Source organism: Lemur catta, chromosome 12 (assembly GCF_020740605.2).
Source record: "Lemur catta isolate mLemCat1 chromosome 12, mLemCat1.pri, whole genome shotgun sequence".
Taxonomy (NCBI): Eukaryota; Metazoa; Chordata; class Mammalia; order Primates; family Lemuridae; genus Lemur; species Lemur catta.
The window spans coordinates 6090380-6113771 of NC_059139.1; positions in this window are offsets into that span (position 1 = coordinate 6090380).

Below are 23392 nucleotides of genomic sequence, written 5' to 3' on the forward strand. Positions count from 1 at the left end.
TCTTGGACAAGGTGATTTGCCTCATTGACCCCCAATACTCCACTCTGAAAAAGGAGGTTAATTAAAATCTCTGTGGAGGATCAACACGGAGATTAGATACAATGAATTCAAGTATTCAGAGTAGGGATTGGCACGTATGAGATGATCAAAAACAATACACAGAACATGTTTGTAATAGAATATGGTTGACACTGTTCTATTTGTTCAGGATTTTGGCTGAAGCTTCAAACTGAGAACAGGAGAAAAGCCCCTCATGTTCCAAAGTAAAGTGCTAAACACATTCCTTTAGGACTTACTAAAAGATGGAAGAGCCAGTCTAGCAACCAAGCTGTGAGTCTAGCATGATATATGTAATTTGTGTGCAATATTCAACTTGTATGTGTGTATACATCTGTATTATGTGTGTGTAGATATGTGATGTCTATGTACACATATGTGAATAAACAAGTTTGTGAAAGAGGATGCAGCAAAACAAGATCTGTCAGCCCATAAGGAATTACTGTGGATTCTCCTTCCACCGCGAGGGAGGGATTTAGGGTGCTTGCCCACCTCTCAAGCTCAGGAAAGGGGCTCTAGAAGGAGACACCACAAGAAACTAGACACACCTTAAAAGCGTGAGATTAGCCCTTCCTCCTCAGCACAGCCAACACACTGCATGCTGAGCAGAGCATGAAGGGAGCTCCTGGGAGAGCGAGCTGTGTGTCTGCCCAGAAGTCTGGAGCATATGGAAGCAGAGGCTGCTGCCTGCTCCTCTCCTGGGAAATTGTGAAGATGGGAGTCTTGGGGGAAGGCGGTTGGACCCTGTAGTGTGAACACACCCACCCAGGAGGGCACCCTGCTGGGGTGAGGGGAGTCAGCACCGGGAGGCTGTGGGAATACCATTGGAAGCAAAAGCAGAGGGAGAATTGCAAAAGGTTCTCCACACTGTTTATTGATTTATTTGCAGAGGCCTCTGTGGGGTGCTCCCAAGGGAGTGCCAGCTTGGAGACCAGCCACACACAGAAGGGATGGGGGACTACAACAGTGTTATGCACAGAAGACTTGTCCTTTTTCCTCCCACCTGTTTTGCCCCCACCCCTGCCCTGGAGAGGTGGGGAGAAAGAATATGGTCCAGAGCCAGGGAGCAGAGTAGCTTTGAGCCGGATATGAGATGGAAACTTTCACTTTAACTAGATTGTTAATTCCTACAAGTGAATCTCCTCTTCCAAAATGAGCTGGACCAGCAAGAAGACTAGGAACCTACCTGAAATGTCTTCAGTGAGTCTGGAAGGGAAACCCACCAGAGCAAGACTGAAAATATAAGTGGGAGAAAAACAAAGTCATTTCTGATTTACGTACTTTAGCATTCAAAGGCTACAATAAACCGGCTGCATACTATGGTGCTATTACGGCAGCCTCCAAATAGGAGGTGGCACGTCCCATTTCACAAGTCAGGTACTCTCTTATTGCCAACTGCAGAGGCATGGGGTGGGGGAGAGAGGTCTCCCTACCGTCTCTGTTCCATCTGTTTGTGACTGTCACAGTCACTTCAACACAACCTAACATAGGTTCCCAAATTATTACATTATAGTGACACAAAGCCCCAGGAACTACAATCAAATTAAGCCAGTATAGATTTCCACCAAGTCTATACTTTATAGCTTTTACCTACAGTTACTTCTATCCCTCTCCTTCTCATAACCACCTGAACATGGCCTAATGAATGGATCCCCTAGTTCTGCCCTTAAAATTTCCTTGAACAAGCCTCTTTCTCTAGGGGTACAGAATTTCTTCCCCAGATGAAATTGTACTTTCTCTTAATACCGTGATCTATAATCATGCACAAGTCTTTCTCTAATGGAGGAAAAAGACAACTTTTGATTTGGAATCCATCTCTAGATTTGCCTAGAAGTCAAGCTTGTTAAAGTATGGTCTTCAGGGTTTGGAGAACGAGAGTGGACTCATTGTGAACCTCGGCCCCCCTTTCGAAACAGCCATGAAATCAATAAGGAAAGCAAACAAAACCACACAGGGCTCTTGCCTGCGGCATGACCAGATGACAAGAACACCGCAACCTTCAAACAGCCTGAAAGTAGAGGGAAAAGGCAGCAAATTCCAACAGAGCCCACGCTGCCCACTGGGACCCGAGAGCCTGTGGATGCGGAGAGCAGAGAGGGAGGCAGGAGAGAGCTACGAAAAGGAGCAGAGGGAGCTGAGGGGCTCGGGAAGCACAGACAAATTCACCCCCAGAAAGAGGAAGTGAAATAGTAAATGCAAAACCACCGAACACCAGTCAGGAGCTGGAGATGTTCAGCCCTGCCCTGGGAGGGGCACGGGAAAGTGGGTATGACCAGAAGGGCAGCCCCAAAAAGCATTACTCGTGGGGGGGAATAAATCTAAAGAAAAGAGGTGGTGCCCCTTGGAGATGAGGCAGTGAATGGAAAGGACGTAAAAGGGGAAAATAAGGACCCTGCAGAAACACAACAGACTTGAACAAATGGGGAGAGATCCCTGCCCTTGATTCAATGCTTCAGTGTTATCAAGATGTCAGTCCTCTCTAAGTTAATTTGTAAACATAGCGCAATCCCAATAAAAATTCTAAGGAGCTTTTATATGGAGCTAGGCAAATTAGAAAACAACAAACAAGAATATTAGGGAAACATTAGAATGGAAGAACGCGGAGGGCGTGGGAAGGGGATACCAGCCTTCTATTAAAACGGCTGCTAAAACATAATACAAATTCTCTACAGTTAAAACAGAGTTGTACTGGCATATACCCAGACTGACAGATCAAAGACATGGAATAATGTCAAGGAAAAGGTGGAATACAGGAAATTTTTATGTGTAAAAAGATTAAAAGTAGATCCATTCCTCAACCCATATGTAAGAGTAAACTTGAATAAATCAGAAATGTAAATACAACAAAGAAGTACATATACTAGCAGAAAACATAGATGAATTCTCCTATAACCTGGGTATATAGTAAAAGGCTAACTCTGACTTAAAATACAAATACAGTAAAATAACATATTAATATATTTATTTGCATAAAAACAATTTTTAAAACAGTTTGTGTGGCATAACTACATCATAAGTAACATTTTTTTAAAATGACAAAATGAAAGAAAATATTCACCACGTATATTGCAAATAAAAGACTCAATGTCACTCATGTGTAAAAAACCTTGTAAAATCCAGGATCAAAATATCAAAAGTCCTACGGAACAATGGGCAGAGATATGAAAAAACTATTCACAAAATAGTAATATATAAATGGCCCAGAACCATATGAAAAGGTGTTCAACTTCACTCCTAATAAGAGAAATGCAAGTTAAAAATACACTGAAATATCATTTCTCAACCACCAGGCAGTCAGAAATGCAAAGGCTTAGTGATATCCTCTGTTGTCAAGATTATGTGGAAACAGGCGTTCTTCTACACTCTTGATGGGAATGCAAATTGGCACAAATCTCTCTGGAAGGGAATTTGTTCATAACATAAAACTATTCCTGCAACCCAGGAATTGCACTTATCCTGCAAATAATCCAGCAATATGAAAATTCATATGCAGAAGGTTATTTATTGCAGCATCATTTATAATTGCAAAATGCAAAAAATTACCCAAAAGTCCAAACCTGGGAGATTAGTTGGATTCACTGATCATGTTACATTCACACAATAGAATACCATGAAGCTGTAAAAAGTGACAAGGAAGATCTCCACAAACTGATAAGAAGATCGAGGAGGTATTGTTGAGTGAAAAATTGAAATGAAAAGGAATGTATATAATATGCCATTTTTTGCATAAAAAAGAAGGAAAAATGAAAGATGCCAAGCTGGGAAACAATAAAACTGATTACCTACAAAGAGTGGCTGGAATGGGATGGGATATGGCAAGGAGTGACATTTCTGTGTATATTTTTGGCTTTTGAGCATATTAATATCCTACATATTCAAAAAATAAAATTAAAGCAATAAGAATGGGAAGGTAGAAAACCCTAAAGTGAAAACCAAATTGAAACAGATGGTCCTAATTATATTTAAATAAATACCATACCCACAGTGAAAATGGAAAAAGAAAGACCCAGTCCACGTAGCCAATGAATACAGTGTTTGATCACACTCTCAGTCCTGGGAGGTGGTGAGGGAGAAGGGGTGCAGAGGAGATTTGCAAAAAATAATCCTGAACGATTTTTAGTATGTTTATTTATTGCAATGATATGGGCAAAGCAATTCTGACACTATTTTAGATGTATTTTGAGGATTGAGCAAACATGTTAATTTTTTTGGAAGGCAGGAGTCTCAATGTGGAAGAGGGAACACACATGTATGGACAAGGAAAAGTCAAGAAAAAATCCTGTGGGGATGGATTGGAATTGACAGCATACGTGTATATGTGTGTATATGCAAGCTCACATGCACATGAATATGTGCATATATGTTATGTATATCTGTGGGTATGTATATTTATGTGTGTGTAAATATAAGTATGTATTTCTGGATTCTGTCCACTGAAAGAGTCAAGGGCACCTCAGTATCAATGAATATCCCTCGTATTCAGATATTGATCTCTAATACTATTTCCCACCAAAAGCAACCAGTTCATCTTGGAGAAATGGCTAAACCAGGCCTGAGGAAGGGTGGATACAAGATGAGCTTGGAATATTTTGTTATGCCAGAACATACAAAAGTGTTTAAAAAATGATGGGCATGTCACAAGGACACAGGAACCAATTGAAGGGACTTCCCTGGCCCAATATGGACAATTTGAACACAAAAATAATTATGTACAATAATTAATTATAGTCAATTAAAAATGGAAATTTATGAATCCATAATACATACAGGAAGGAAGGGAGGTAAGGAGGGAGGGAAGGAAGAAGGAAGTGATCTTGTTTATAGGAGGATGCTGAAGGCTGACTAGTAAAAAGTGTAGCTGAGTAGAAAAATCATCACTTTGCAACCATCATGGTAGAGGTTGGATCAGGCAAAAATCATCAATGGATGTTTGATCATCAATGGGACTTACTCTAGGAGAAAACTTTGATCCGGCTACTTGTACAATCTTAAAGTGTCTCCCCACAGACTTCGTTGTAAGGGAGAAAGGTAATAATTACTAGACAGTGGAAAAATTAGGCAACACCTTGAGCAGGTGATCAAAATGACACCACCTATGTGAAACAGTGGGTCACATCACACGCTTCCAGAAATGATGACTTAGGACACAGCATCAGTTACATGGTGTGCTGGCCAAGAAAGCTGCTCAACCCAATCACGAGGAAACATCAGTCAAGCATAAAATGGGAACATTCTATTTAAAAAGTCAAGGGGGGCTGCTGCATTCTTCAAAAAACTCAATGCCTTAAAAGGCAAAGAAAAACTATGGAACTGCTCTGGATTAATGGAGGCTAAAGAGCCATGGTGGTTTCTAATACCTCTCCCTGTCTCTAACCAAATGCAATACCCAGTCCTGAACTGCACCCTGTACTGCAGGGAAAGTGCTATAAAGGATATTAATTATTAGGTCAACTGACAAAAATGGAGTATGGACAGTGGGTTAGTTAAAGGTATTGCATCAATGTAAATCAGTAATGTAAAATCATTCATGTATTGTGGTGATAAAAGGTATTTTCCTATTTTTAGGAAATACACACTGAAGTATTTAATAGAATGTACCATGATATATTCAACTTATTCTCAAATGGTTCAGAAAAAATTGTGTGTGTGTGTCTACATACAGAGAAAGAGAGAGAGAGAGAGAGAGAAATTGAGAAAGCACAAATGATAAGGCAAACAGGGTAAAAAACCAAGTGAATCTGGATAAACTATTTTTGTTTTTGCAATTTGGGGAAATTTGAAATTATTTGCAATAAAAAATCCTAGGAACAATACCACCATTTGCTCTTCATTCTCCCTACATTCATTTATCTACATTGCACTAAACACTATAGGAAAGTTTGGATTTAATCTTCAAGAGATGAAAAGGGTGAATTTGCTGCTTTCTGGAGAAACCTAGTGGATCTCTTTCTCACCAAAACACTCTTCTTTCCTTGTCCTTTAGAGCAATGATCGTTGTGGAGTATTCTTAGAAATAGAAATGCTAAGCTTCAACATCATGGGTTGGCCTCAAATTGGCAAAAGCAAAAGTTTAAATCTGCATATTCTTTTTACTTGTATTCAGGATCTAGGGTTCTATCTTCTTCTTTTCCATTGCCTGAGCTATTTTCTGCATTACTGATCCCTCACACAACCATCTCAGCTTACTGTGGAAAAATACCTCATATTTAGAACGTTCAAAGCACTTGAGCAGGCATATTCACAGCACGTACTTGTGCCAAGGCTGAATAATTGGTGCTTGGAATTTGCCTGGCATGGCTGCTCCATAAGAAGCCCTAGACAGCTGCCGTGGACTCTGCTTGCCTCTGCTGCTTGCAAAGAGGTGGCATTCTGGCTAGGAAATGGCCACACAGAGCCTCTCACCACCTAGGAGCCTCTACTGCGTGACAAACCTCCTGCCTCGAAGGTCATGCCTCGTTCTTGAGCAGGCAGCCTGCCTCCAAAGCAGATGGGCAGAGTGAAAGCAGGATGGAGATGCAGAGAGAGCACAGAAATATGTCAGTCTAGGGCCATATCGGCATCCCAGAGCTGGCCACCATCTGCTGTCCCGGGGTTCCGAGTTTGCTAATCCAGCTTGCAGATGGATTGGCGTTTTTCAATTTCTTAAACTTTGGGAAGAGTTTGGATGGTTCTCTGTCGTTGCCATGAAGACTGTGCTTGTTCTCTGCCAAAAGGCAGCTGAGGTCTATAGCACTAAGGCTCCAAGATGCTACCAGTTAATTATTATGGGCATGTAGTTTTTTCCTAAGGGAGGAAGACATTGGTAATTGTGGATTCTGAAGAGCAAAATCTTGTTACCCATCTTCACATTGTAATGCACAGACCCCACAGCACATTTTTTATGAAGAGAAAGTGATACAATTGAAGCAATTAGGCTAAGCTCAGCTCCAGCCATGCCTATTCCCCATGGGCCAACACGGACAACATCTTGCAGATATTCTGTCCCCTTCTGAGGACTCCTTTCCCAGGATCACTCTCAGGTGCATAGCGCCTGGAAGAAGGGAGATGCCCACCCTTCTGCCAAGGACAGGAGTGCGCCAGGAGGGCTCGAGCACAGGGGTGAGCTGCCATCGGCAACTTGGCTGGTCCTACTGTCCATGTGCTCACAGGCTCCTCCAGCTGCTGTGTCCCCCAGTGAGCTGGGGTGGGATGAACTCACCAGGCTGGTTGTGCTGTTGGACACTGGACTTCTGACTGCTCTCTGATCTCTTAGTGCTGGGAGAAGGATCCACGGACACAGGAAAAAAGGAGTAGTGCCCAGACACTGGGGCTAGTGTCACTGAAACAAAGCACAGTGCTCTCTCTTTGTTCTTCCCTGTTGTCCCTTTGGAATGACCCTGCACCCTGTGACTGGTGGAACGTGGAGCACATCCCAGCCTTTCTCCTGTAGAGAAGTGGTTAGGAACTGCATTTATCTCTTTACTGAAAGGCTTCCTCATAGAGATTGAAGGGAGAACGAGCTCTTCTTTCAGTGTCAGGAGGAACAGATATCTTCCTGAAAAATCTGACCAGAGTGTGCTTCATTGGAGTGCAACTCTGTGGCTGATTTCATTTGCATCTTCCCGGTGGCCACGTTAGGCCCAGAGCTACATTTGTGACCCACTTCTCACCATGTACAAGACTGTGCAGCTGCCCAGGAAACAGGCTTCTGGCTCTATTTTAACTTCAGACCCTTTATCCTTCTTTTGGCCTTTTAAAAATGCATCTCTTAGATATTTCTTGATTTTATTTTATTATGGTGAAATATTGTATCTTTTTAAGCCATTTTCCCTCTTCCTTTGCAATGAGATAGAACATCAATAAATTACTTAATATGCTAACAAACTTTTCCCCAATTGTTATGTCCAAGAAAAAAAATCAATTTTAAATCCTACTACACATGTATAGACTACAAATGTAGTCTTTGGGTTGTTGGTAAGCAAATCTATCACTAAGATAAAGCATGTCTCAGAAGGCCATTGAGGCAACTTATATCCTTGTGCAGAATACATGTTCTAACTGACAAATCTCTAATACCATGGGGTCAGGCTGAGTACAGGAGTGACTTCATTTCTTCAACAAACACAAGTTTTCCTCAAGGGAGTTTTACAAGCAAGTCCCCTCTGTTGGTACAGATTGGAGACACTTGGCTAGACCCTGGATGTAGAGCTGGAAAATAGGTACAGAGGCACTTTTCTCAAAAGACTTTACAATATAGGAAAAAATTCTGATTGCAATGTCATTCTTCCAGAAGCAATGATAAAATTCATCAATTCAGAATTATAGAATCATGCAAAGGTGTGCACTAAATCCTGGGAGTAATGGAGGCATTTTGTTGGGCAGCCCACTTGGTACACGTGGGTATCGTGCTTCTGAGATTTTGGTGACGAGGGGACTCCTGAGAGAATGGCGTGAACCAGTGATGGCATCTCATGGATTTTCCAAGTTGAAAACTGGGACTTCTAAGCAGAGAGGCTGAACAGTAAGGCTTAATCAAGCAGTTTTCCTTTTGATGAGAAAGTGCTAATTAGCACCACATGTTCTCTGTAGAAGACCTGTTTTCACACTGGTTTACCTATAGATAAAGTTTTCATGTAAACTGTGAGCCACTGAGGGGCACATTTTCAATGTTTAAAATGGGATCTGCACCTCGTGTTGCTCAACCTCTCTGGGAAGTGTGACCCAATCGCTTCATGTCAGTGGAAAAAGTAGTAATTTCAAAGTCTGGTCCCCACGATTCCTGAGCTCCAAACATACCCAAGAAACAATGCTCAGATGTGTGTGAACTCACCTGCACTGTCAACATGTTGTGTTCACATCCAATTAACAAGCGTTTTACATTGGAGGTAGCTCATTTTTTCTCCATTCCACCCTTGAATTGTTAGGCCTTAGAGAGACGAGGGTTGTGTTGTAGTCATCTTTGTTCCTAAGATCCTGGTACATTTCCACCAGGAAGCAGACATTCAATGAATGATTATTTAATATAGAACTAATGGGAAAGAACAAACATTTATCTCAGATAATACTTTTCAGTGTTAAGTGACATTATCCCTCCATATCTACTAGGACTGTCTGTCCTTTCACTCTATTTGAGAAACCAGAAAGAGCAGAATCCGTGAACTCAGGTAAGTCATGTTGCAGCAGAAAGCAAGGACAACGCTTCGGAGACTCACAAGTGCAGGTCTCAAGTAAAAGCCCGTCTACCCTTAACACGGAGGCCAGGAAAGGATTCCCCTGACTGGAGGGAGAAGAAAAACCAGATTGAAAATAGTGGAGCTAAGATACAAGCTGGGCTCTGAGCAAAGGGCGGCTCTGGTGCCCGACCCAGACCAAGCCTTGGGGCTGCTGAGGAGCTCTGCAGAAAGAACAGCTGGGGCTTTGCAAACGGCAGGGACCGCGCCCCAGCGAGAGGCCAGGGAAGTAGCGAGATCCAGAGTAAAAATGTCTATGCGGTGGGTTTCTTGGTGGAGGGCCTGAGACAGCCTCGCAGAGTTGCCCCGGTCCCAGTGAGGGGTAGGAATAGCTGCAGACTCCACGACGTCTCTGTCGCTGGCAGGGAAATCTGCGGCCCCGTGGGAGGTGTGACCTGCTCTCTTGCTCAGGACCGAGGAGGCTTCCTGGATGCCGGCCAGGAGCAGGTCAGCGTCCGCCCAGGAGATGCGGCCCCGGGCCCCACGCTGCCTTCTGGCTCAGAGAGGAAGCGTGGGCGGCAAGGGAAACCGGCACCCACCTGAGCCACGCAGGCACTTCTGCCTCTGCCTCATCCTCAGCCCCTGGCCTTTTAGTCCCAATCTATAGAAACTCACTCGGGGGTTAGCCAGGATGGACCCCGGTCCGGCTGACCCGGGGCCAGGCTGGCCGTGTGCGTGTGCCTGCGCTCGGCAGGGCGTGGCTGGTGGGGACTGTGAAGGGAAGATCTTGCAAGAAGAGATGCATCGTCCACCCCCGGAGCAGCCTGTGCTGGGGAGGATCGCAGGCCACTCGTGAGTGAGGGTCTGTCCCGGGGTGGGGCCGGCGGGCAATCGGTCTGGCCTCTCCACACAGCTGGCTCTTGCCCTCGCGGTTGGTCAGTGGAGCGGTCACCCCCGGCTGCACAGGTCACTTGCTCCTGCCCCTTCCCCAGGCCTCAGCCCTGCTTCCCCCCACTCATCAGCTTGGCAAAGGCGACCCTCCAGCCAGTTCTACTTTCTGCCTTTATGACCGCATTTGACACACTTGCCTCTCATCTAATCTGGGGCCCCTGTTTATTCCTGGACACCTCCCCGAGAGACACACCACCGCAGCCCTCCCTGCCTAAGAATCCTGTCTGGCAAGCTGTAGGGAAGCGTCCAGAAACCAAAGGCCCTTTCTTAATTTGAATGGAAACATCTAATTTAGAGCAGGCACATGTAAAACCAGAGGCAGTGCTTAGCAACAAGGAACATACATTTTTTTAAATGCTGTTTTAAAGTCTACCTTGACTTTTATCCTCTGCAACTTAATTGATAGAAAGCACAGAGTGCCTGCCAATATGTGGGCTGATTCTGCGACCCGTCTGCTGACAAGTAAACTGTGTATAATGTTGTGAGTTACAGTTTATTGAGTGTTCATACTTTTCCCTTTCTTCTCACTTTTCACGGTGATACCCACGGACATTTCCCTGTGACATTGTGTGACGTAACTGTGCCAGATGTCATCCCACCTCCCCGCCCTGGTGCTGGGACCAACACCCTGAATGTGGCCCCCACCCCCCACTCCATCCACACCACAAGGCACCTCCCCTCCACTCTGTGCTTGCACCGCGTGGCTTCCTCCTGTGCCTTGAGCACTTCATGCTCCCTCTGCCACCAGGCGTTGGTACACCTGCAGTTTCCTCTTCCCAAAATGTCCCTTCAACACTCTTTACTTCATAAATTATTACTCATCTTTCAAATACAGTTGACTTCCAATTTTTCAGGAAAATGTTCCTGGATCCCAGAAAAGTTCACAGTTCCCGTTATATACTCCACATGCGTCTCTTTGCAGCATTTACATGATTTTTATTCTACCTTCGTGTCACTTTTCCATGATTGGCTGTCCTCCCTGCTAGACCAGAAGCTTCCGGTGGGCAGGACCTGTCTGATTTGGCAAATCACAGTAACCCTGGTACTTATTTTAGTTGTTGACATACAGTTGGCACTTTTTTATTCATTTACCAAGTTGTGGTTAAAACTGTGCTAAAGCTCTAGAGTTTAAACAGTAAACTAGCCAGACGTGGCCCTTGCATTCATAAAGTTTTTATTTTAGTGCCAGAGATAGATAGTAAACAAATAAACACGACCATTAGAGATTATGATGTTTAAGAATGAGGAAAGCTGTGATTGAGAATAATGGAGGGATGTATGGAGTAGCTGGCAAAGGCCTCGTAAAGCATCACATCTGGTGGATGAGAAGGGACTAAGATATGCACAGACCAGGCACAACACTGATAACAGCAAGAGCTGAGACCCTGAAGCAGGGACGAGGGTGGCCTTTAAGGACATGCAGTTCTCGGAGCACTGAAGGACACATGGTGTGTGGTACAGTTGGAAAGGTCAGCAGAGCCACACAGGGAGGAAGAGTTTGAATGCTGTTCTGAGTGAACAGGGAGCCACTGAGAAGACCAAGGCAGGAGAATAACCACATCTGACTTACATTTTCTAAGGCTCTCTAGGTGGACTTTACAGAGAATGGGTTGGAGCTAGTCAGGCAGCCATAGCAGAGGGTGCTAGGGATGGGGGCGCTGTGGAAACGGGGTGAAGCTAGAAGGAGAGATGTTTCAGAGGCAAGGACAGGAGGCTGGGTGTCCTTAGGAGTTATGGTTTTAACAGCATGGTGCATGGTGGCACTGTTTCCTGAGATGGGGAAGACTGTGGAAAGAGTGGATGGGTAGGGGGATGGATAATCACAAATGTTAATATGTAAAGATAAATAATACAATAAAGAAGAATGAGCCTTCAGGATGAGAGACGTTCCTAAGGCATATTGGCTTCTGTAGCAGTCAGGGTTCTCCAGAGAAACAGAACCAATGGGATATGTATATAAAGAGATTTCCTTAAAGGAATTAGTTCACTGGCTGTGGGGGCAAGTTTGATATCTGCGGGGCAGGTCAGCAGGACAGAAACTCAGACAGGAGTTGATATTACAGTCTTGAGGCAGAATTGTACCCTCCCAGGAAAACTCTGGATTTTTTTTCTTAAAGCCTTCCACTGATTGAATGGGGCCCACATAGGCTATTGAAGATAATCGCCTTTACTTACAGTCAACTGATGTAGACATTAGCCACATCCACAAAATACCCTTCACAGCAACACCTAGATCAGTGTTTGATTAAATGACTTGGCAGTAGAGCCTAGCCAAGTTGACACAGAAAAATAATCATCACAACTCCAAATGATTGTTCACTGGAAACCATTAGATTTTACTAATGATGTATCTCAGGGGTCAGCAAACTACAGTCCATGGGCCAAATTCTGCGCACCACCGGTTTTTGTGAATAAAGTTTTATTGGAACACAGCCATGCCTATTTGTGCATTGTCTATGGCTGCTTTTATGTGACAACCACAGAGTTGAGTAGTTATGACAGGGACCAAATGGCCAGCAAAGCAAAGCAACTGTCTGGCCCTTTACAGAATAAGTGTGCTGAGCCCTGGTATAACTTATTTTCGTAGGACTATTCAAGCAGGCGACTGCTGGTACTCAATGGAAAAGATTTGGGAGTCAAAACAGTTAACAGGTCTGAAACCAGTGAAGATCTGGGAAAATTTTAAAGGAATAGTCAAACATAACAAGAGGTATCATTGGGGAAAAGAAACCCAAAACATTTGCATTTGGCTTCCAAGCAGTTCACATTCTGGCCTTAGACAACTCTTACCTCATTGCTCAAAAATGGAAGCTTGGAGCCCCTGTGTAAATCCAACCTCCCAATAAATCTCACCCACAGGACGTAGCCGTTTGTATGTGCGAGAAAATAGCACTGGGAAGGCAAAACACAGCCAAGCTGCTTAATATTGCAAGTAGCAATTGGGCTCAGGTTTCCACCTAATTTTTAAGCGGCTAATAGTCACCTCCAAAAAGGGGAAAAATTAACATTTGAAAAATAGCATTGCCTTTTTTTTTCTGAGAAGAGCATAGTATGAAGTTTTAAATTTTAAGAAAGTAGTTTCTCAACCTAACAATTTCTAAGTTTTATCTACCATTTGTGCTATGGACTGAATGTTGTTGAGGCCCCCTCAAAAAAAAAAAAAAAAGAAAAGAAAACTCATATGTTGAAACCAAACCCTCAAGGGGATAGTACTAAGAGGTCAAGGCTTTGGGGAAATGATTAAGCCACAAGGGCAGAGCTCTCACGAACGGGACAGGTACCCTTATAAAAGAGGCATGAAAGAGCCCGTTTGCCCCTCTGCCACATCAGGATGCCACAAGAAGACATGACGAGAAGATGCTGCCAGAAGATGCAAGAAGCAGGAGCCTTGACCACACACCCAATCTGTTGGCGCCTTGATCTTGGACTTCCAGCCTGCCAAGCCACAAGAAATAAATTTCTGTTGTTTTATAAATTACCCAATCTAAGGTATTTTGTTATAGCAGCTCGAACTAAGACAACACGATATTTTGAAATATTTTATCTTATCAACAGAACTCTCCCATTTTTTTCTTAATAAACTGCTGAAACAAACCAACGTTAACATCTCGATTCATTAGCCTGCATCGGAGCCAAAATAATGTTTGTTTGAGAATCTACTTTCAATCCTGACCAAAAGGAAATTTATAAGATTTAAAATGTTTTTATTGCCAATGTGTGAGAAAATATAGGATAATACAGAGATGAGTTAAGATTAATCTTTACAAAAGCCCCTCCCCCCCAAAAAAACCACAAAAAACCAACAATGCTTGGTCAAATGTTACTTGGATAATTTATCTACCATGTACTGTGCCCTTACTATTTACCAAATTTTATGCCAAGTCTTTAGCATACAAAATCCCTGTGACTCTCACAGTAACCCTAGAAGGTGCATGCATTTTCCTCTCAGGTTTATGGATGAGAAACCAAGGCAACCTGGACTTCCAGCCAGGCCCACTTCTCTCCACAGCTCACACCTTCAACCACTGCAAGAATGGAAAATTGCAGCCCCGAAGTAAATTATATATTTATATTCCTCTTGACTCATCTGGATACTGTTTGTTTCTTATTTAGGAATGTAACTTTTTAAAGAATGTAAGTTATTTTTAAGAACCTGCAAAGTTGTCTCACATTGCAACTTTAGTGTCATTATCCTCTATATGGAGGCCACTGTAACAATCTTTTCCTCTAATATTTGTTCCAGCTTCTCCAGTGGGTGACAGAGAAGACAGAAGCAAATTGGGACCTGCACATCCAGCTCTCACCGCCACCCTGACAAGGCTCCATCCATTCCAATTAGCGATGTGCAGCTTCCTTGTTTTCTAACACTGAGCATCGCTCACAAACCATCTCGTGCTATTGTTTGCATTTTTGCTACTTTCAGCTTATTTTCGTATTTGCTTAATGTAAAACTTTATATTAATACATAGTCCTAGATTCCACTGCTCCTCCCAATGTTTTCCACAGGTGCTGTTGAAACCTGACCCCCTGCTTAATATCCCTTTTTTCCTTCCTCGGTTGCCACGGAAAAGTTGGAATTTATTTTTCAGAGACCCCAACCTTCTTGACAGGACTAGCCTCTTAGCTTCCCCGGCTGTGGGACCACAGAAAGGTGCATGTATTGTCAGTGCCCCGGCCAATCCCCACAGCGCTCACCATTTCTGTGCACTCTGGCTCAGCATCCAACCACAGCCCACTCTGCTATCTTGTGAAAGAGACCAAAAGTGTCCAGGAATTCATACTCGTTGGGCCAAGAGTGGGTGGATCAACATCCCAGTTCCCTCACCCTCCCTGTGGGTGACTGTCGTATTCATGCTGCACTATCTCCTAGAGTTCCCCTATGCAGCTGGGCTCCAGTTGGCCACAGGGGTATGTACCTTGGCTGGTGAAGCACCTGTATCCTTGTTGTGCCCAGCAAAACCCACTTCCTAACTGGTGTTTGTTGGAATGCCCTCCCAAATAAAGTGCTCGTGTTCAAAGACTTGCCTCAGGACCTGCAGGAGAATCCAAATCAAGCCAGTATGACATATGACACACCCCAGCTCCCCTCCCTATAAGGACATTTCTTTTGAACTGTCTTGTATTTCAGTCCCAAGATCCACCCTATCAAGTCTTGTGGATGCCCATGTGGGCCTAGCAAAAGGACCAACATCTTTCACGGGATGGGAAGAAGCCACTTCAGGAAAACTCACACTTCAGGATGACCACGTACAAAGGTCATGGCTAGTGGGCTGGCAGAAAAGGCCCTCATCCTTGGTCATTAAGACACTCTGTCCACACTTGGCACTTTATTTAACTCTTTCCATTCATATGTTCTGAAATCTAGACTGATTTTAGCAACTCTACGTCTTCCACCCTTTATCTCTGTCCTAGAGTCTTCATTGGGGTCATGCAAATGGGCAAACAAAGGCTGAGCAGAGCACTGTACTCCCATGGTTTTGCGAGTGCGTAACCTGTGCCACTGTCGGCGGCAGCCGAGGTCTCCATCCAGCCCCCTTGTGTTCTAAGGACACACAATCCAGCCTCCTGCTAGAGCTCCATTCACAGTGGAGGTGTTGACTCCCACGGTGAGTCCATATAGTTGCAAGAGGCTCTGGAATCTGGCCAGGTTGGCTCTGTCACTCAGTAGCCGAGAGACCTTGGGTAAGTTATTTAATTTCTCTCCATCTCAGTTTTCTCCTCTGGAAACTGGGAACAATGGTGACAACAATATCAAAAGGTGTTTATGAGTGTCAGGTGAAATGATGCCTGCCATGTGCTTGGATGGCACCGGGCCCTTCTCAGGCTCCTGACAGATGTCGTCACAGAGACTCCAGGGCGGTGGTAAGGGTGAGAGGAGCAGCAGCCCAGCCTGCTAGGCGGCCCCAAGGAGCATGAGGCGCTGCCCTTCCCCTTCCCCGGCTCCTTGCAGGTGGCACTGCGGCCAAACACAGGCAGACTCTGTGGGCATGCAGCTGAAGGATTTATTATTCACATCGATTTAACCAGAGCCAGTTAGCACATCCCAAAGCTCTGAAGGACAGAGGCTCAATTAACCTTTTAATAAACAAGTCAAATTCCTTCTCTTCAAGACCTTGTTTGTTACCAGCCAAAGTCTCCAAAATGCAACTCGGACCTTTGTGCAAGGTGGGGCTAAACTCTGTCCTTTATGGGGCTGCCTCTAGCTACCAATCCCTTCCCGCCTGGTGTCCTGTCTGCTGCAACGCTATCTCGATAAGAGGGAGGCTGCATCCCCAGGAAGACAGGGAAGGACGTGCACAGTGACGGCTAAACCAGACCTTTCTCTCCACCTGGTTGGAGACCCACATTGCTCCGCCTGCCATCATGTTTGTGGTTAAAAGAATATAAATTGTTTCACGTTTCTCCTCCCTGCCTCTCTCATACACACACACACACACACACACACACACACACACACACACACACACAATTTCTCTTTCCTCCTACAAGATTTGAATTTTTCCCTTCAGGGTCTGGCTGAATAGTACATTTTTTTTTTTATTTCTCAGGAAATTACTATTTTCCAGGGATGATTACCACCCCATTGCCAGAGTTTACAAGTCCAAGGGTGAGGACCTGATCCCACCAGAGCCATGCTGTGGCTACTGCTGAGAAGGAGAAACTGTCTCTGCCTGCCCTGGGCTGGGAGAGGGACAACTTGAAACCTGGTAGCTGACATGTTTCCTGATAAATGAACCAGAAAAGGGAGGACACAGAGAGGGAGAGGTGATCCCAGAGAAAAAGGAGTTCCCCCCATCTTCACGTCCTGGAGCCAAAGCACATTTCTTACTTTGGGTTCCAAAAGGCAATCCATCCTATAATAATTCTAATAATACCACCTTTGTGTAGTCTAACTGGGGCATGGTTTCTGTCACTAGCCAATGCAGCAATGACTATCACGTTATTTAAATTTACCACCTATTTCTATTTTTTCAGGATACTAATGGGAGACCAAGCTGCCGGCTGATGAACCAATTCCTGCCACAGCAGTGATGGAGAACCACAGTCAGCACACACTCCTGTGACACCACTTTGCCTTGACGCCCAACGTTTAACGTCTTGACTCCGAGTAACAACTACTAAACCCAACGCCAGCAGACAGGAGCCTGCGGAGAAGCCTAAAGACCGCCGTGGAAATGGGTCTTTAGGCAAACTCCACATATGCCACCAGGCCTCTGCCTCCCCATGTACGCACATGTCAAGGCTTTGTTTTAATTGTTCTTCCTCAGACTGTAGAGATAAGCTCTGCTCCTGGTTCCCACATCAAACTGCTGGCAAGAGTCAATCTAACATCATCGAGGTTTTTTTTTTTTTTTGGCTATGTTTGAAAAAACAAAAACAAAATTTTCCCAATGCCTGCCCATTTCTAGAAAAAGCTGGCTGGAAATCAGCAATGAGGAAGATGGCCTTTGCTTCAGTAATGGGAACTTGTCACATCACTTCCAAGCTCTTCTTCTTTTCCCAAGAGACTCAATTGATATTCTCTTATTCACAGGGCACCTGTCCCCTCACTCTACAAGTTCAAATCCAGTTGTCTTTCCCCTTTGGTGCTTTTTTTGGTAATGTCATAGCTTCTCATAGTCAACTGTGAACCATGACTAGTGTGCTGATTCATCGGGTCCCTCTGTCACCTTCTCAGGCTCTGTCTGCCCTCTGAGGGTCAAGGGGTTGACAGTGCCCAGGAGGGATGTCATCTGTCATCATTGGAGGGGCTACTTGGTGGGCACTGGGAAACCCAAACTATATTCCAGATTCACTTACTTGAAAATGGAATTAGTAAAACTAAGGATTAATGAATAACAATATTTTAAATAGATTCACCATTACAACATGCCATGCAAACCCATGCTAGCAACCAAACAACTACTGGAATTCACTCTGTGATCCTTGGCAATCCACAACCTTGTTGCAGCTTCGTTGCTTAATCCATAAAAGACAGGTAAAATGCCAAGCAATTCCTCAGAGTTATGGTAAAAGTTATTCATGCAAAAATTATATTTGTTAACCAATTCAAGCATAACAGTCCTTTACGGCTTAAAATCTCTTTCTAATGCCCTTGTTATGCTTCTTCTTTTAAAGCCTGGTGGCAAAGCCTTCCTAACTTGGAATACAAGAGTACACCTTGAATTCAGGGAATTTAAGATTATCTCTAAATCAGGATGAGTTTTACAATCTAAGCCATGTCTTAGAAGTACATAAAATAATGGTGCATTTTATAATCAGTGGCATTTTAGATTCAATGAAATACAGCAACTAAATGAGTTCTTTCAGAATTCAAGGTCTTTTAAAAGCAGGTTAACTGTGATATTGGATTTAATTCATATCTTGTTAGCTTTTCCCAAAGTTTGTAGAAATTGCACCCTGCCGACCTATTCATAAAGCTGGAAGGGACAGTAGAGGTCATCTAGCCCCGTATTCCCAGTGATGTTCTTGGTGACAGACTTTGACCAAAAGGCCTCTGATTTCCCAAACCAGTAAGTTTGGAAAATGTCCTTTCTAAGTTTTCTCCGAGCCTTTCATAAGGTAATAAAAATTATGAATTTGTTAAGAGAGTATTCTCTCACTTATTTCATTGCTAGGCCTTTCTTCCTAGGACTGATTTGTAGGTGAATAAAAATGCTGAGAAAAGGAAGGCCCTGACACATTACACGATTTGCCCCCAAACCCAGCTCAGAAGGAGTAACGCCAGTAAAGCAGTCTGGGTCTCCGGATTCTAGCTCCAAATCTTCCACCACATGGCACGATCTCACACGTCATTTTTCAATGAAATGAGTAAGGCACCATGGTGTAATTATCTCTTGTCTAATATGCTTCTCTAAGAATTTCAAAACTAACAAATTAATGAAACCTAGTTAAAGACAAATTTATACTGGAAATCAACAACCACCTAAGCTGTGGAATTTTTTAGTGTGCTGTGATGTCCATTGGAATTCGTCACCCAATTGCCTTCCAAAACCCCAGAGTAGCTGCTGGATCACCCAAGCAACTCACAGCAAGAAAGAGATGTCAGGGGCAGGAGCCAAGAGACAAGAGACAATCAGAGACATCTGCCGTTAGCACAGGTGCCCAGGGGCCCTGAATCTGACATAGCGCTTGGGCAGGTAACACCCAGGGGTGCGTGCTGCTTCTAGCTTCACAACTCTTTCACTTCTGATTATGAAAATATCCTTATTACACTGCACTGCACCATAATCATTTGCATTTTTATTGTTTTCACTCAAAAGCTCCTAAGTTATTTAGATAAGCACCATTAAACAAAAATCTGAATAATTAGTTCTTTTGATGCATCTGGTGGCAGCAGTAGACCTCAAAGAGGTTTACTAACAATATAATCAATCCCAGGTGAGACTTACTATAAACAGGGCTTAGCCCCAAAGCAACCTCTCATTAAATCCTGACCCAGAATTAGGTATTTCTCTCTTCCCATGTCATTCTTCATCAACCAGACCCTGCCACTTGGGTAGGAATATTATATCTTTTATGCCACTGAAATACCAAAAATGGGTAGGAATATTATATCTTTTATGCCACTGAAATACCAAAAATCACTGTTAATGTTAAGTCCCAACTAGAGGCCAGAAAACAATCACACCCCCTTCAGAGATCACAGACTCAGAACTGTACAATCAGAAGAGACTCCCGGACATCCTCTACCTTGATCCTCTCATTTGGCTGGTTAGAGACAGAGTTCCCAGTAAATAAAGAGATTTCCTCAAAGCCTACAGCTGGCTAGTGGGATTCATATCTCCCATCTCTTGCTCTAGTAAATTTTCCACCCCAAGACATTCCAAAGTGTCCCACTGAAACCAGCACCTGACAGTCACCCATGGATTCTGAATGTTCTAAGTGACTGATCTGTGAAAACACCCACTCTCCCTAGAATGACAAATGTTTCTGATGTTGAATGTCAACATAAAATGTATTACAGTGAGAAAATTTGTGGAATCTTAGAAAATAACTAAAAGGAAAATTTACATGAAAAAATAAGCAGTTTAATCTTGTGTGTGTCGGAAGACAGAACTGGGAGTTGATCAGCATCCACAGCAGAAGCGGACCTGGTTTCTCATCTGTTCTCCAAATTCTAGGATGCCCAGTGACCTCTGGTCCTTGGGTCTGTAAAACAGGCCAGCCGCCCCTGGCTGGAATGCAGCTCAGAGTGGGCTAACCACCTCCTAAAATCCCCTCCTGCTCCGGGCACTGGCCTTCTATTCTGATGCCTTCATGCCTTCCCTATTTTACAGTGTAAATATCATTGTGCACGAAGCTTTCTACCCTGTGTCACAGAACACACAGCAGCACAAACAAGATTTAATTTTTTTTTTTTTTGCTTTTGGCATTACTCGTGATTTATTTGGTAAAAAGCTAATGAATCAACTATAAAGAGTGAGTCATATCTTCAAACATCCCCAGGTTTCATTAACTGCCCATTTATAGCTGTCATCCATAAATGTGTACAAATCTCTTGAACATATTTATATTCTTATTCTGTCCTCCTTTCCAGAATATTGTGCTTCATTAGTATTTACATAAAACAGTACTCTCTCTATGAGTTCTTAAAATTCTGGTGATCTCTCCAGGCCTGGTGTTCTAGAATGTGGTCAATGAATCCAGATGTGCCATAAGAACTGTTGAAATTTCTTGAATTTTAGTGTTTTAATTTATTTTTTTTAATTTTTTTATTTTATGAAATCATGGGGGTACAAACACTTTGGTTACATGTTATGACTTTGCCACATCCCAACCATGATTTGAGATATACCCTTTCCCACCTACAATGCTCACCACATCTATTAGTTGTGAGTTTACCCACCCCAAGCCCCCAACCCCCAAAGAATATTACTACTGTGTGAGCACCTTAGTGTTGATCAGTTAGTGTCAGTTTGATGGCGAGTACATGTGGTGCCTATTCTTCCATTCTTGTGATACCTCACTTCAGAGGATGGGCTCAGTCTCTACCTAGGAAAATATAAGAGGTGCTAGATCACCGTTGTTTCTTATAACTGAGTAGTATTTCCATTGTATACCTATACCATATTTTATTAATCCACTCATGGATTGACAGGCACTTGGATTGTTTCCACATCCTTGCTATAGTGAATTGTGCTGCCATAAACATTTGAGTGCAGATGTCTTTATTATAGAATGACTTTTGTTCCTTTGAGTAGATGCCTAATAGTGGTATTGCTGGATCAATTGGTAGTTCTACTTATAGCTTTTTGAGGTATCTCCAAATTCTTTTCCACAGAGGTTGCACTAATTTGCAGTCCCACCATCAGTGTAAGAGTGTTCCCGTCTCTCCTCGCCAGCATTTGTTGCTTTGGGATTTTTTGATACAGGCCGATCTTACTGGAGTTAGGTGATATCTCATTGTGGTTTCAATTAGCATTTCCCTAATGATTAGAGATGTTGAGCATTTTTTGATATGTTTGCTGGCCATTATTCTGTCTTCTTTTGAAAAGTTTCTGTTCATGTCCTTCACCCATTTATTGATGGGGTTGATCTACAGAATTAATGCAATCCCTATCAAAGTACCATCATGATTCTTTACGGATTTAGAAAAAATAATTCTACACTTTGTATGGAATCAGAGAAGACCTTGTATAGCCAAAGCAATCTTAAGCGAAAAGAACAAACTGGGAGGTATTAGTCTACCAGACTTCAAGCTGTACTAAAAGGCTATAGTAACTAAAACAGCATGGTACTGGTACAAGAACAGAGACACAGACCTTTGGAACAGGACTGAGAATCCAGAGGTGAAGCCATCCACATATTGTCATCTAATCTTTGACAAAGCAGACAAAAATATATACTGGAGAAAAGAATCCCTTTTCAATAAATGGTGCTGGGGAAACTGGATAGCCACATGCAGAAGATTGCAACTGGATGCCCACCTCTCACCTCTTACAAAAATCACTTCTAGATGGATAACAGACTTACACCTAAGGCATGAAACCTTAAGAATCCTGGAAGAAAACGTAGGGAAGATTCTTTCAGATGTTGCCCTACGCAAAGAATTTATGAAGAAGACCCCCAAAGCAATCACAGCAGCTACAAAAATAAATAAAGTGGGGCCTGATAAAATTAAAAAGCTTTTGTACAGCCAAGGAAACTATCATTACAGTGAAGAGACAACCTACAGAATGCGAGAAAATATTTGCTCTCTACACATCCGATAAAGGGCTTGATAATAAGAATCTATTTAGAACTGAAAAAAATCAACAAGAAAAAATCAAACAAAGAAGATTTTAAATAAAAGATTTCCTGTTACAGCCCCAGTGTTTTGCTAACAGATAATTCCTAAAGAATAGACATGGAAAGAAAGCCCTCACTTGGGCTTGCTTCAATCCCCTGCTGAGAACCAGCCTCCTGAAAATTCCAGGCAGGCTGATAGGAATGAACTTATCACCTCATCCCAACTCCTAAAGCATCATGCAGACACTGTGAGTCCTTAGCAAAGCAGCTGTACTCCCCTGAAATATTTCTACACGTTAATCTTAGTCTCCCTAACTTAATGTTTGCCTGTTTTTCCCGGGTACATGCAAATACAGAAAACGCACCAAGTTTTGGGGGGCAAACATTTTCAGAAGGGCAAAATGTTGTCAAATTTCTCCCTAACTTTTTCTCATTTTTATATCCTAATTTAACATCTGTGAAAAACAATGCCTGTAAGGTTTAGTATTGATTTTCTTAGCAAAAGAAAATACATTTTTTTTTTATTTTTATAGATGGACTTTATTTTAACTCACATTTCTGCTATTACCAGGCACTATATCAACAACCTCAAGTGCCAGGAACACCTGAAAAGGGAAGTTTCATCACTTAGGTGGGGCTTGGCTACCTCTAGTTCAGTGTCATTCCCAAGAAAAGTTAAAAATCTTTATCTTCCTAAAGTCCTTAACAGCAGAGGAGGAAAAAGCCCAAAGATAAGTGAATGATGCATGTCCACACTACACCTGAACCTGAAGAGCAGATACCAGTGAAGGAGACGGAGAGACAGAGAGGGAAGTGGCAACTTTAAGTATGAGGAACAACGGAGCAACATTATTAGCAAAAACAAGATGCCATCAGGAACCAACCAGGAACGTCAAACCACATTTACTGACACGTGAAAAGCAACAGAGGATGCAAAAACAAACAAACAAAGAAAGACTGAGCTCATTTCTTTTCCATTTCTCCAATCAGACAACCCTAGAAAG